General features: G+C 37.6%; 1 pseudogene; it reads left to right on the top strand.

Moving 5' to 3' along the window:
- Positions 1 to 12,781: 12,781 nt before the first annotated feature.
- Positions 12,782 to 13,421, top strand: LOC143412146 (uncharacterized; annotated as a pseudogene).
- Positions 13,422 to 14,190: the final 769 nt, after the last annotated feature.

Here is a 14,190-nt window from a genome sequence, read left to right as displayed (position 1 = left end):
ATGCAAAAATGTGGTTGAGGAAGTGGTAGATAGGTTCTCAGACTTTTTAAGTCTTGCCTTGGGCAAGACCCTGACATTGGGGTCTTCAAGATAGTGTGTCTGTATGGTATTAAGGGATACCAGGTTGCAAACCCCAAGCTAAATCCAGTTACTGAATGTCTCTTTTTCCCTTTCTTGAAATTGTTGCAATGAACATCCCTCAGTAAAGTGATATATTTCTATTTATAGCTCTAACTAAATTTAATGACTGTATTACTATGAGCAAGTTTCCGATTATGTTTGGGTACGTAAACCCCTTTCTCCACTCTATTTCTGTTACCTAGAACATTATTTAGTAGATGATTAATACCTATTTGCTGACCAAAATACTTATCAAATCATGGTTGATGAAAGGAGATATACAGAAAACTCTAAAATTTTGCTTATTACTCAATTCAATTATAATGTTAAGTAGATACTAGATACTAGTAGATTTTTGGGAGGGGTTAGATTCTATTTATATGAATGTGTTTACAACATTGAATATTAGAATAGAAAAATTTCCACAGACACAGAAGACTTTGAAAGAGTTATCGTAGAATCCTTTGATCAATTCTAAACAAATACATTTGAAAATGTCATTGAAATAGATAGCTTTCTAGGAAACTATAAGTCACCAAACTTGATAATAGCAAAGATATGAAATATAAACAGACTGATTTTCTTAGAATAGAGAAAGTTGTCTAAGAGTTACTCAGTAAGAAATACGAAGCCAAGAGATTTTTTTCTAATAACTTTATTTTTTTATGTGGTGCTCAGGATCAAACCCAGTGTTTCACACTTGCAAGGCAAGTGCTCTACCACTGAGACACAACCCTATCCCAAGCTCAGAGATCTTTACAGATATTTCTGGACCTCTTAATGTTATTCTAGCTCTTCCAATGCATAGAGAAGGAATGCTTTCAAATATTCTCTGTGACACCAGAAAACAGTTATACCAAAACACGTTAATGATGGAAAGAAAACTGAAAAATGTGATTTTTGAATATCAATGTGAATACTAACAATTAGTTAATGGCATCCACTAATATAGAAAACAATATATGGGCTGGGGTTGCGGCTAGTGACAGAGTGCTTGCCTTGTACATGTGAAGCACTGGGTTTGATCCTCAGCACCACATAAAAAATAAATAAACAAAATAAAGATATTGTGTTCATGTATAATTAAAAAAAATTTTTTTAAAACCCCAAAATATATTAGGCATAGTTTCTGTTCATTCCTGCACATAGGAATGGACAAATGGTTCAATATTAAGAAATCTATTGATTTTAAACATATATTAATAGTAAAGTAATGTGTCTGTAAGGTATTAAGGGATAAATAATTGTGATATAATTCAATATCCACTCCTAATAAAAGAAAAACAAGTAAATAATAATAACAGCAAGTTGCATTAATTCCAATTTAAAACAAAGTAACATAAAGTTAATCAGTTACCCAAGGTTATATAACTAATAAAGATAGAACTTTGAACCTAGATATCTTTTTGCCCAGAGATGACTTAAGCCTACATCCTTACACACAGCCTCAGTGCTCCCCAGCCTTCTTTGGGTGCTGTGCATATAGAAAAGGAAAATATTTTCATGAAATACTGGGAAATTAATCAGGCTGCTTGCAAAGGCAGCTGGCTTAGCTGTCTTGGGCGACCTCAGGCCCATAGCTAAGCTGCCCTAGGGGCCACAGGGACAAATTTTTTGGCACCTCTTAGCTTGTGAAGGCTTGCCTAGTGCACACTGCCTCTAGAGGATAGCAAAGTGTACAGATAGGCTCAGAATAACACAGGATTACATGTGAATTTCCAAATCAATGGGACTATTAGTTTGGTATTAGACTATTAGTTTGGTATTAGATCAACTTTATTTCCATTTAGGGAAAAATAATACAGATGAATCTCTACCAATATTTAAATTGTAAAAATAAGTGTTTCAAGAAGAAGAAAGTATTCAAGAAAAACATGTGCTTTTAAAAATCAATAATTTGGGAGTAAGGAAGAATTTTCTAACCAAGATATAAAAACATAAAGGCAGAAAAAATACTGATAAGTAGCTATATATCAAAGAAAAGAGAAGCTTTCTGAATAGCAACAAATATTCTAAATAGAGTCAAAAGACCACTGGAAAAATTACAATATATATACATACACATATATGTATATGATTATATGTAAACATATATATTTATATGTATATAAACCACTCCAGGAAAATACTAATTTTTTAACATAGAAGAACTTTAGAAGTCAACAAGAAATAATCATGCTACAAAAATAAAAAGCCAATAATATAGACATTTCACAGAGAAACAAATGTACCTGACTGTATACTCACCTTTATTCACAATTAAAGAAATGCATATTGAAATTAAAAAAAAACAAGAGAAGTATCATTTTTTACGTATCAGATTGTTGAAAAGTTCAGATTAAAAAGTTGACTAACACAGGAATGTTACTGAGGATACAGGGATACAGTGTACTTTCCCTGTATGAGTACAAAATGGTACAAAGTACATTGTGGAGGGCAATTTAGCAATAACCATCCACATAGCTTCTTATCTAGGAATTTCAGGAGTTCATCCAATGGGTGTGCACCCATATAATCAAAGAGATGTGTGTGCAAAACATTACAGCATCATTTGTAATGAGAAAAAATAAACACCCTAAGTGACCAGCAATAGGAGATAATATATGTGGCTTTTAAGAATCATATAATAAAGATAGCTTAGTGTTAAAAAATACAGAACAAGTCGTATCTATATATTTGTATAAAGCAAAGGAACAAGCTAAATAGCTATTAAAACACATATACATATGCAACTGCATAGGACTTATGGAAACATAAGAAACTCTTAATAGAGGCAATTTTGAGATATAACTGGCCAAGGGTCTGTAATGGGAAGGAGCTCCCTATTATTCCATTTTAAGGTCCGTCACCACCACTCTGCATGTGCTATTTCATTTTTTTTAAAAAAAATAACAACAAATTACTCTTTATAATACTGATCATTTTAGGAAGTCTGGAGGGGTAAATCATCTTGCTGACCTTTTCTAGAATGGCCGCTTCTCAAATAAAGCATTCCATAAAGTATCTCAAAGACTCATTTATATCTTTGTGGTTTTATCCAGGTTATTATGGCTTCTGTTTTACTTCACCAAGGATGCATTTGTGAGACTCAGAAACAGACTCTAGTACTAGAGCAGACTCTATGCCCCAAACATGTTTCCCCTCAGAGTTGTAAAATAAGCTCACTTCTGGTATGGATCTGCAGAGGAAGATTTATCATATATGGAGGGTGAGTACAAGTGCTAACGAGGCCAGAAAGAGAGAGGTGAAGAAAGTCTATATTTGGTGTCTTTATCTGATCCTTTTGCTGTCAGCCCAATGGGTCCCATTTCCAGGACCCAGGCAGAGATTGGCCATTGGATTGCAGATGCTGGGCCATCCTTACTAAGGAGAATTTAAATATGGAATGGCATGGTAAGAGGAGTAATGGGCGTACTTCTGGGAACAAGAGTACATAGTGAGATAGTCACATCCCATGGTGTGACAAAGAATGAACTGAGATGGAGAGGGACATGAGCATTCTGAAAAAGCAAAATGTATCTTAAAACAGCTGTTCCTGGGCAAGTCCTTTTGCCATTGAAGCCTCTTATGTAGAACATAGGCATGTAAAACAATGAGTCAACCATTTAGTCTGAATAAGTGGCATTTTAGATAGTGTCATTCTTTCTGCTTTCTGACATTTACCCAAGTGCAAGCAGCACAAACATACCCTAATAAGTGTCTTCCCTGTTAGGTTTTCTTCAAGTAGAGCACTTCCTCCTCCTTTTAAAAATCAAATAATTGGTTTATTCATTTTCCTGTTTCATAGATATTGATTTATTATTCAGCTATGTGCCCCATAACCACTCTCCACCCTGAGGACATAATTTGGAGTTGGGTCACACCTTGGATTTGGAGTCTGAAATTGTAGGTGCCTCCCCACCCCTCACTTTGTGACTTAATTTAGGTGTTACATGACTCAGATAGAACTGGTTTCCTTTGGGCTACTACAGCAGGTGGCCACAGGTAGCATTGATTTGCAGGCTGGAGGTCAAATTATCCTGATAACAGCAATTGGATCCCAACAGGGTGTTGGTAGTTGGCTGGTAGTTATAGTGGGGCAGAGAAGAGTTATTGCTAATGGAGGAGTTACTTGTAGGTCTCAGACAAAAAGGAAGGCCTGTGTAGTCAGTGTTTGCTGCTGCAAAGAAAAGGTGAGGTAGTCATCATGGCCAGAGAAGACAGCTGCCATCAGTACCATGGTGATGATTTTGGAAGAGTGTCTTTTCTCAATGAGGACAACAAGGATGTGACCAGGAAGAGTTTAGAGGAGATCTTTCCTCTAAACTAGTTGCAAGTTGATGAACTATATATATCTTGGTGTGCAGGTCACGCATGCTGACAACAAAGAAAAAAGCAGCAAGGGCATCTCAATTACTCTTAGGGAGATTAAACTGATTACTGTTGCCAGACACTGAAGCAATGAGAATCAATAGGCACCATTACTCAGAAAAAGGGAAATTTCATTGTATATGCACAAAAAAATTGTTGCAGGGTATTGGATTTTGCCTCAGTCTGGGCTGGAATCCTTGGGGGTGCAAGGGGTCTGCTGGCTTGGTCAATTTTCCAGGACTTGCCAGTGTGACAGTAGTGGCCAGTATCTGCCTTGGAAGGAGGAGGTCCCAGGAAAAGGAAGATTTTTGGTTTTAAACATCCAAACTTTATAGAATGTGTGTGTGTGTGTGTGTGTGTGTGTGTGTGTGTAGTTTTCTATTGTTTGCACAAATAACATTATAATATTATGTAAAATGCTTAAACACAGCTTCCTGATCACTAAGTAATTTAGTTAACAATTGCTTTGAATGTAGTAATATAAAGTTTGCATACTATAGTATAAACTTTATATTTGAGCAACTAGCAAACTGTAATAAATACATTTGTTAAATTTTATCATGTGTTCTTTCTTTATTCTGAGATGATGATAATTTTTCCTCTTTTGTTAATGTGGTGAAACCCATTCATTGATTGGTTTTCTGAAGTTGACCTAATTATGCATTTTGAGGATAAACCTTCTTGATTATGATCATCTTTGTTCTATTTGGTGGGTATCATTGGCTAGCACTTTGTAGAGGCTTTTTAAATTCTGTGTTCATAAAAAAATATTAGCCTTCAATTTTCATTTTAAAAAAATGTGTTTTTGGGTTTTGGTATCAGGCCTCATAAAACAAATTGGTAAAATTTCACTTCTGTTTTATGTAAGATTGGTATTCTTTCTTCTTTGAATATATGAAATAATTCACTTGTGAAACCATCTGAATCTAGAAGGGTTTTTTGGGGGCTTATGTGGGAAAGTTTTAAATTAAAGAATGTATTTTTTAAGAGTTGTTTCCATCTTTTTCTATTCTATGAGGTTCTATAAGAATTATAGAGCAAAATGTCTAAATTTTGTAACCACTTTAGAAGAACTAAAATGTTAGTCAAACTGACATACCAAATTAGGCCTTTTCTACTAGAACAAGTAGGAATAAATGAAATTAATTTTGTACTTCCAGGGCCCATTTTCCCTAGTCACAGGTGAGGAGACTGTTTTTAGAAGAGAATTTTTGAGACAAGCAGAGTCTACATATGGAGGGGAAAGCAATCTGATTATATTGTTTGGACCAACAAGCCATTTGATGTCTATAACTAGTTTTATCCCTCGAGTTTTGTAGTACACAGCCAATAGGTCCTTTTAAAAGTTATATTTTGCTTTAAAGATGGAGGAGTAGAGAAAGGCTGGATTCATAGTTGCTCCATGACTTGGAATTCAAGCAGCAGAGTACTGCTTCTCAGCAAGATGAGTGAAGGAGTGATTTCACTAAAATTCAATAGTGCAGACAGAGTATCTTAGCGACTCAGACATCTGGGTATATTGAACAAAGAAAAAGAGAACACTGGAGCTGAGCTGATTGTGGCAGTGGCAGTGGTGCTGGTTCACCACAGAGGAGGGGAGAACACAGAGAAATACAATGAATAGGTTTGCTATGGGAAAAACCTGAGATCATAAACATGGCCTGAACTTAACCGATTCAGAGACTGCTCTGTGAACTAAGTTCAGGCCATGTTTGAAAACTGCTCTGTTTCTTGAGGGGACTGGAGAGCTGAGGTGGAGTCATTTGAGGGACCTCTCTGCAGCTGCTGCTGGGGAGCTGGGAGATCAGAACAAACATTGCCAAGGTATCCTGGCAAGTACCTGCCATGTGGCCTAGTGTGTACTTAGCAGGATGTGAGTGAAACTGGCACAGAGAAGATTGTATCCAGAGGAATTCAAGTTGGAAAAGCAAATTTGAGCCTAACTCACTTCTCCTTTGAGTCTGGCAGCTCATGTGACTAGCTGAAGCAGGTTGGAAATCTGAATAGCTGGGTGTGAAAACTCTCAGGGACTAAATCTGGGAGGGCTGCTGGGCAGCAGATTATGTGGAGGATTGACTTCCTTGCCCCATGAGTAGAATTTTGGGGAGGCTCCTGAGATTGGCATCTGGAAGGCTCTAGGGGTGTGTTGATCTAATTTCACCAGAGCAAACACCACCCAAAAAAGCCCCTGAGGCCTGATTAGACCTAAGCCCCACCTGCTTGAACTCCACTCATAGAACTCTGCAGAAGCTTCACCCTGGGAGTGCATGGATTGCTCTATGCAGACAGAACTCCAACTGACAGTACATTCCATTCCATTCTACCTCATAGTGGTGAGAAAGGAAGCTGGGTTATTTCAACCAGTGTCAATCTTAGGCCACTCCAATTGGCAGCTTGGTGAGCAACACAAAAATAGGGAAGGAGTTTACAACTCCCAGCCATCTCACTCAGTATATAACCCAAGAAGAAATGGAAAGAAAGACAGTTAAGCATAGACCAAGGACCATCCATTCTCATAAACTATTTTGACCATGTCAGTAGAGAGGATTGCTTCATTTTTCATTAAGAATTGGGCCCCCTCCTTGGTGTGTGTGTACTTGAAATGCTGATTAGTTCTTGGATGTGTATACACATACATATTTGTTTCTATTTTCCTCATTTTTAGCATTTTTAATGTAGGTGTTTTAACCAAGCAATTCTACCCTAAAGAAGTAATGCTGAAGGAATCACAATACCTGGCTTCAAATTATACTACAGAGCTACAATACCCAAAACTGCATGGTATTGGCATAAAAACAGACACATAGACCAATGGTATGGAATAGGAGGTAAAGACAAACTACTGTCATCTGATCTCTGACAAAAGTACCAAAAACAAGCACAGGGAAAAAGAGTGTTTTTAACAAACGGTGCTGGGAAAAACTGGTTATTCACATATAGAATAATGAGACTAGACCCTTATCTCTCACCCTGCACAAAAGTCAACTCAAAATGGAAGAAAGACCTAGGAATTAGATCAGAACCTAAAAAATTCCTAAAAGAAAGTGTAAGGGGCTGGGAATATAGCTCAGATGGTAGAGTACTTGCCTCACATGCACAAGGCCTGGGGTTCAATCCCCAGAATCACATACACACAAAAAAACTTCTAGAAAACTTAAGGTCAACACTACAGCAAATAGGCACAGGCAGTGACTTTCTCAATAAGACCTTAAAAAGCTCAGGAAATAATGCCAAGAGTTAGTAAGTGGGATGGCATCAAATTAAAAAGCTTCTGCATAGTAAAGGAAATAATTAGGGCTGTGAAGAAATAACCTATGGAATGGGGAAAAAAATCTTTGCTAGCTACTTTTTGGACAGAGGGTTAATATCTGGAATATATGAAGAACTCAAAAAACTTAGCACTCCAAAACCAAATAACCCTATGAATAAATGGGCAAATGAATTAAATAGATACTTCTCAAAAGAAGAAATACAAATGTCCAATAAACATACAAAAACATGTTCGACATCATTATCAATTAGGGAAATGCAAATCAAAACTACACTGAGATTTCATCTCATACCAGTCAGAATGACAGTCATCAGGAATACAAACAATACATGCTGGAGGGTCTATGAAGAAAAAGGACCACTCACACTGTTGATAGGACTATAAATTAATACAACTGCTATGGAAATCAGTATGAAGGTGTCTCCAAAGATTAGGCATGGATCACCCTATGAGCCAGCTATATCATTTCTCAGTATTTATCCTGAAGAATTAAAGTCATACTACTAAAATGATACCTGCATCTCCATGTTAACAGCAGCATAATTCACAATAGCCAAACTATGGAACTATCCTAGGTGTCCACCAACAGATGAACAGATCAAGAAAATGTAGTATGTGTATACACACACACACACACACCCCACAGTGGGGTTTACTCAGCCATAAAGAAGTGAAATTATGTCATTTTTAGGAAAATGAATGGAACTAGAGATTATTATCTTAAGCAAAAAATGCCAAACTCAGAAGGTCAAGGATCCTGTGTTTTCTCTCATATATGGAAGCTAGAGAGGAAAAAGCAAAAGAAATTTGGGTGGTGGTGGCGGGGATTTCAATCTGCATTCTTGTATTTTCAGCCTCACCATGTGGAATTATGAGCTGTGGGAGTGGTAGAGAGGTACTTCTTCCTTTCCTCATTAGGTAGGAGGTGAAGAAAGAGGTGTAGGTGTATAGACAATGTTCAAGAAATACTTTTTGACATAAAATGAACGGAAAGTAAAATGAAATGTGTTGTCCTTATTTCAGAGTCTCAGTGGGGAGCACATGACTTTGATGTCCTGAATAATCAGTTTGAATGTATTTTACCTTTAAAACATTAGAGTGTATGGCAACTAGATTCACCAGAAGTATTTGGTCTTTGAAATTCTATGTATTTTCTAGCCAATATTTGGGGCTGACCCAGTAGCTCATGTTAGGATCTCATCCTTGTGTAAAATATAATTTCAAGTTACAATATTCTCAACTAGAATATTTTGGGGAAGGTTATTGCAAAATCTGAGAACTACATTATTCTTCTATATCAGAAGAATCTCAGAGATTGTGACCTACAAAATAATGAGGAGTGACATAATCAGAGATGTCAATGATTAGTTGTTTCCTAAGAATAAATGAGCTGTATATTCATCTGTCTTGGTGAATAAATAGTCAATAGCATTGTACTTCATGACTTTAAGGAATGTACTACCCACCTACATTTCTAAACACCAAATGATTTTAAAAAATTATATCAAGGACTCCAATTTAATTAAATCTCAAAAACTTCTCAAAATTTCTTTATAATTTAAGAGTTACAGAAATTCAGTGAATTAATAGTTAAAAATAAAGTTTTAAAAGTAAATCAGTCAGGGATGTTATATCATTCTTCAAATTACCTCAACAGATAATATAAAAATTTTTTGTAAGTACATTTGGTATTTAGTATTTCATTTTTAGAAAATAAAATTTTACGTGAGTATGTATTGGACCATTGTGTTAAAAAGAGCAAAAAGAAATCCATGTGTAACAGACTGAGCATGAAGATGGCTCCATGACATGGATCCTGAAGCAGATCGTTGCATTACTCATCCTTAAATGTCAATGAAGAGTCTATTTCCAGATAATGACATTTACTGGTTTGGAAACTATTTTCACCTTAATATTAAAAAAAAGAATATTACTTTTGCTAAAAGTCTCTTAGAGGTCTGATGACATTCACTGATTGAATTTGAAAGAATAAGAAGAGATGTTCCCTCTCTTGCATTACGAATGTGGGTTTTAAAATTAGAAAGCTCTGGCTTTAATTCTCAGGCCTGCAAATAATTGGTTGTGTGTGCATGGGGGGAAGTAACTCAACTACTCTGGGTCCAGGACACTAACCTCAGAGGTTAATGTGGGCAGTAGTGATGCTGAGCCTTAGGAATTTATCATAGTGTCTGGAACAAGGTATTCCCTCAATTAGAGGAAACTCTCAAACAGGGTGGTAGAAACTATCAGGTCAGTGTGCAGCTCTGAAGCAGAATGGTTTCTGAGAGAACTCTTCATCTATCTGATAGTAGCCACAATCCCACCACATTCGACTCTTTCTGAATGATGAAGGTTATTTTAACATTTATATAATATTGGGATTTATTTCAATAAAAATGAGGATGAGGTAAATATAGAGAGAGGCCAAAGAGCGTCTGACATATGTCTGTGGAGGAAATTCATGTGTATGTGTGTGTGAGTGAGTGTAGAAGGTTTGGAGGATGTGAAGCAGGCAGGTTATGGCCAGAGAAATCAAGCTTCCTTCCTCCTTATGAAATCAGAGAGCATTTCACATATGGTCAGGATTTGTGTGGTAGTGTTTTTTCTTTACTCAATACACACCCAAAATGGGCATTTCCAGAGACTACTAGAAAGTGAAGCATTCAGAAGATAGCCTTAGTGTCACGAGAGCCATCACAGTGGACAGGAAAGGGATGAGTAAAGGTGAAGGGAAGGGTGATTGGCCTACTTCTTTTACTGATTAGGACACTGGTATCTATTCTGTGTTTTGAAATCAAGATTGCATATATAATTCTGTGCTAGTAGAGTTGTCAAGTTCGAACAGACACTTATTTCTCTACCCAGTATCCTTTCACCCTTCATGGACTGAAAACTCCTACTTCATTTGGGGAAGTAGTGTGAAAATACATTTTTAGCAGACCTTGCAGGTGGGATGGCTGTGTGATACAGTTCTGACCCATAAGGTGCAAGTGTTTCTGCAGGTATATCTTGGAAAGCTTTTACTTTCATAATAACAAAGGACAGTGTTATGGTTTGGATGTGAGGTGTCCTCCCAAAACTCACAATGCAGGAAGGTTCAGAGAAGAAATGATTGCGTTGTAATCAATCAGTGAGTTAATCCCTGATGGGATTAATTAAAGTGGTGGGGTGTGGCTGGAGGAGATGGGAATTAGGGGGTGTCTACAGGGTATATATTTTGTATCTAGAGAGCGGAGTCTCTGTCTCTCTGCTTCTTGATTACCATGATGTGAGTTGCTTCCCCCTGCCACCCACTCTGCCATGATGTTTAGCCTCATCTTGAGCCGTGAGAAATGGAGCCAGCCTTCTATGGACTAAGAATTCTGAAACTGTGAGCCCTCAAATAAATTTTCCTTCCTCTATAGTTTTATGGTCAGATTCTTTAGTCACAGCAGTGAAAAAGCTGACTAAAACAGAAATAAGTGACTCTTATTATCCTTCTTGTGTTTTGTTCTGGCTTTGATGGTGATGTGTGGAGACTTAGCTTTCACCTTGTGATCATCAAGTGTTCAACAGAAGGATCCAGGGACCCAAAAGCCTGACTCCATGCAGGCACCGTGGAGCACCAGAGCCAAGAATAGTCACCTCCCCTTGGGCTTTCTGTTTTGTGAGAAAAGTAAAATCCTTTTGGCTTAAATGAGTATCAGTTCTCTGACCCTGATTATCAAACACATTTATAACCAACAGTATTGATTAAAAGGTCATGTAGTTACTATTTCTTTTCTTTCTTTTTTTTAATAAAGAAATTGACTTTTGTTGAGATACAACTAACATACCATAAATTACCAATTTAAAATGTAGAGTGTTTTTTTTTTTGATACATAGTAACAGGACTGTGCAATCATTACCACAATCTAATTTTAGAACTGTGTTCTCCCTCCAATAGAAACCCCTTATGCATCAGCAGTCATTCCCTGACTCCTTCTTCCTTCTCTCCTAACTCCTCTGAGTCCTAAGCAGCCAATACTTTCTGTTTCTATAGATTTTAATGATTTGTACATTTCATATGAATACAATAATACAGATTGTGGCTTTTGGTATCTGACTTTTTTTATTTATGTTTTTAATGTTATTTTTTAATTTAATGTTATAGCATGGATTAGTAACTCATTCTTTTTTGTGAATGAATAATATTTTATTGTTAGATTCATCACACTTTATCCATTCATCAGCTATTGACATTTGGGTTGTTTCCATTTCTTGGTTGTTATAAATGGTGCTTCTGTGGACATTCATGTGCGTGTGTGTGTGTGTGTGTGTGTGTGTAAATATGTGTTCATTTCTCTTTTGCATATAACTAGGAATGGATTGCTGGATCATAAGATAACATTTTGAGGAGCTGCCTAACTGTTCTCCAAATAAGCTTTCCCATTTAACATTCTTGCCAATAATATAGGAGTTTTCAAATTTCTCTCCATCCTCACCAACACTTGCTAGTATTGGGCTTTTTGATGATATCCATCCTAGCGGATATAGGATAGTAGTTTGTTGTTTTGATTCGCATTTTTCCAATAATTAATGATGTAGAGCATTTTTTTCATGTAATTAATGCTTATTTGTTTATCTTTCTGGAGAAATGTCTATCCAAATCCTTTGCCTATTTTCTTTCTTTCTTTCTTTTCTTTTTTTTTTTTTTTTCACAAAAGTGTTGTCGAGGATGTGGGGGAGAAGGTATACTCATACACTGCTGGTGGGACTGTAAATTGGCGCAGCCAACATGGAAAGCAGTATGGCGATTTCTTGGAAAACTGGAAATGGAACCAGTATTTGACCATCTATCCCTCTCCTTGGTCTATACCCAAAGGACGTAAAAACAGCATACTACAGGGACACAGCCACATCAATGCTTATAGCAACACAATTCATAATAGCTAAACTGTGGAACCAATCTAGGTGCCCTTCAATAGATGAATGGATAAAAAAAAATGTGGCAGATATACACATGGAATATTACTCAGCAATAAAAGAGAATAAAATCATGGCATTTGCAGGTAAATTCACCCCTACCTGCAGTTCCAGGCAGCCTGGGCTCTGACCAACATTGCTTCAGGGACTTCAGAACATGTCTGAGCTGTTGTGGAGGGCACCATCTCATCCTTGCCTGATTTCCTGTCTTCTGCCCCTGTGACTGTGTGTGAGCAGGCTCTTGGTAACATAGTATGTGATGACCCAGAATTCAGAGATGTCATTATCTCAAACAATGCATCCCACATCTGCTGGCCCTGGTTTTATCAACCATACCAATCATTTCTGTGGAATGTCACATGGTCCTTTTTCAACCTGTGCTGAAACAAGAGCCCATATTCTTTCAAGAAAACAGTCAAGCAAATGCTGTCCATCCCCTCCTACCTCTTACCACATTGTAATAGGGAGATTTTCTCAGATACCCACTGGGTTGTCCTACTTCACCAATGGCTGCAATGAGCACACCAGCCAAGAGGTTGACCCAGGAGTTTCTGTCCAGGCTGGTAGAGCTTATCACCAGCTCAAAACTCAACATCTTGACCCTTTCTCTCCATACCATGGGGAATATTGTCACAGGTATGGAACATAAACCCAACTGGTCATAAATGCAGGCATGCTGAATGTGTTAGCCCACCTCATGAGGTGGCCACTGGAGCCCATCTGCTGCAATGTTTGATCAGTTCTCTGGATATAGGTGGTGAGAGGATTGGAAATAAGATGAACACACAAATCTAGAGAAAGGGGGACCCAGTGGGAAAGCCAGCCCTGATGAGGCATGACTGTCACCAGAGCAGGCTCACAAGTTTATTATATAGGTTTAAAAATCAAAAAGATTTTTTGTGAGAAAGCTTCTTTAAGATAAACAAAAAAGAGGTTCAGGAGGGGAGCAGCCCAATTAAAGGTTATCAGCTCATGCTCAATCTCTTCTGCTTCCAGGCAGCTGATGCCTCAAGGCTCTGAGCATGTCTATATCTATTTACCTCTGGGCAGCTAGAGTTTGAACCCAGAGGCACAGAATTTTTCCTCTTAACAGGCGCCACCCCAAATGGGCAGTTTTCTTGGCACCTTTGCATCAGAAATTCCCAAGGGGAGGCATCCACTGTCCAGGACAGTCCAAAGCAATGATTTATTCACTGCTCTGACACTCATCAGCACATCTGGCAGCTGATGGCTTTTAATCTGCTGCCTCCTCAGTGGCTCTGTTAAAAAATGAGGATTCAAAGTCCAGAAGGAATCTGTCTGGATGGTGGCCAACTTTGCAATGGGAGGCGACTGTGGACCAGTTGTTCCCACTTGTCCACTCTGGAATCTTGGGGCCACAGTTGAATATACTCATTATCCCAATTATGGAAGATTATTCTCATCATCCTCAGTGTCATCTCTTACAGGCTCCTGGTAGAGAAACTGTTTGAGAAGGAAAGCCTGTGTGGTAGAAGAACTCAGAA

The sequence above is a fragment of the Callospermophilus lateralis genome, chromosome 13, assembly GCF_048772815.1.
Source record: "Callospermophilus lateralis isolate mCalLat2 chromosome 13, mCalLat2.hap1, whole genome shotgun sequence".
Classification (NCBI taxonomy): domain Eukaryota; kingdom Metazoa; phylum Chordata; class Mammalia; order Rodentia; family Sciuridae; genus Callospermophilus; species Callospermophilus lateralis.
This window is presented reverse-complemented; position numbering and strand designations above follow the sequence as displayed.